This window comes from Nilaparvata lugens, chromosome Y, assembly GCF_014356525.2.
Source record: "Nilaparvata lugens isolate BPH chromosome Y, ASM1435652v1, whole genome shotgun sequence".
Lineage (NCBI taxonomy): Eukaryota > Metazoa > Arthropoda > Insecta > Hemiptera > Delphacidae > Nilaparvata > Nilaparvata lugens.
The window spans coordinates 6,331,490-6,333,619 of NC_052519.1; positions in this window are offsets into that span (position 1 = coordinate 6,331,490).

The window sequence follows — 2,130 nt, forward strand, 5'->3', positions numbered from 1 at the left end:
TATGTTGCCAAGATATTGTAAAATAAGGCCGTAGGCTAATGCAAACGACCTACCGTACTTATTCGTTTGTAAAAGAGTACTGTAGTCATCACTCATCAGTGTACAATTATGTCATATCATCATTTGACAATTACTTGAGAAATAGCCTAACCATAATTCATGTCTAATTTTTTGTATAATTATATTATAAATTGAGTTATTTTACAGAACAGTGGCTTACAAATTTCTATCCTAACTAAGCTGTAAATAACTAATAGTGTGTAGGTTTTTGATTCATTCAAATTTTTCAAATAAGTGTATTATTATTATTATTGTATTATTAAGTATTATTATTATTATTGTATTATTATTAAGTGTATTATTATTATTATTGTATTATTATTTTTCAAATAATAATACAGTATCTCTTGAGTTTTTAATTTATTGTGATATATTCTGTGATTCATTTAGAGTATAAATTCAACCTTCAAAATATTCAAATCATTATTCCTGGACTGAAAATCAAGTTAGCGCCAAAGCAGTGTGTGATCACATAACCTTAACTTTCGGACAACATTAACATTTTATCAAAATTTTTGGAGAGAAATAATACAGGCTTAGCCTAGTTTTTCCTCCAATGACATAATTGGGCTAAGCTCTAGCCGGTGTGCTCCCTCTGTTATCTCAGTTATTATTGAAGATATCGACTCAAATTTTTTTTTAAATGAAAGAGGAGGAAAAAATAAAGCGCTACGATTTATACGATTTAGTTCGACTTTAATATTAGAAATAGCTGTTTCAAAACTAACCTTATTTTGAAGGAAGGACGATTCTAAATATATTATTATCTCAACTATTTTTGAAGGTATCAACTCAATTTTTTTTCTGATGAAAGAAGAAGGAAAAATAGGTGTTGCTTATATGAATTTTATTTTGAAAGACTAATATTAAAACATAAAAAAAACAGTTTGAATTTCTGAAGTGAGACTCATCAATGAAGAATGAGGTTATGTAAACAATGAAGAATGAATCTATGATAAAATCTATGATAAAATAACATAATATAAGATCTGAGAAATATTTCCAGATAGTCTTAAACTTGTTTCTCTATACCAATTATAGGTTACATTCATTTTATCAGTGTTTCACCTTGTGATCCATTGAGGATGATCAAGAAATCATAAGTTTTGGTTCGCCTAATTTTTCAGTTTCCTGCAATTCCCGTCCAATATAACTGGCGGACAGATAAAATTATTCCTGTCCTATCCATTGAATTTCAAAGAGAGAAGGAAATCTTCTAAATTCATCTCTCCAAAAATTTAAAACTTTCAAGAGTAATAAGTTATGATTTTTCACAAGAGTGTTGAATTTTCGGAAACCTGAATTAAAATGCAAATTAAAATGTTTTTTCAGGTCCAACTTGTATGATGTGACTATCTTCTTATTCAATATTTGTGGTTTTGAGGAAAGCATTCGCCCATCATATCAATTGTAAGTAATATTTGAGGAGACATTATTATGCTTTTCTTGCAATTATTATCAACTGTTACTACTAACTGTCAAGTCAATAGTAACAGTATTAACTATTAATTTATGGCCTATCAAGCAGCATACTAATGCTAATAATATATATTATAATAGTCCAGGCAATGGATGCTCAAAAAAGGGTATAGAGGGGAATGTTTGGAAGATAATTTCTTACCCCACAGTTCTGTTTAGGGTATTTAAGGAGGTAAACATAGAAAAGTGCAATTTTCATTGCTGCAACAAGTGTTAACTCAGCGGTTCCACACCTTCAACAGAGGAGATAAAGATGCACACTTTTGGCATGTTCACCTACTAAACTGTTCCAAATTAAGCTGCAAAGTCAAAAATTGTTTCACAGACACCCCCCTTCAAATGTGATTTTCAAACGATCAATTGTTGCAGCAATGAAAATTCACCCCTACATTGAAGCTGCTATAACAATGAAAGGAAAACTTGGAATAGTGAAATAATGCATCATTTCAAAGAGAATTCAATGCTCTATAAGCATCAGTTTTTATGATGCATTGTTGGAGAGTTATAAGGCCTGAAAGAGAAAAACATTGGATAAAAACCTGTCATTTTAACAATTACACACCTTCAAGAGCGAATATCTTGGTAATTGTT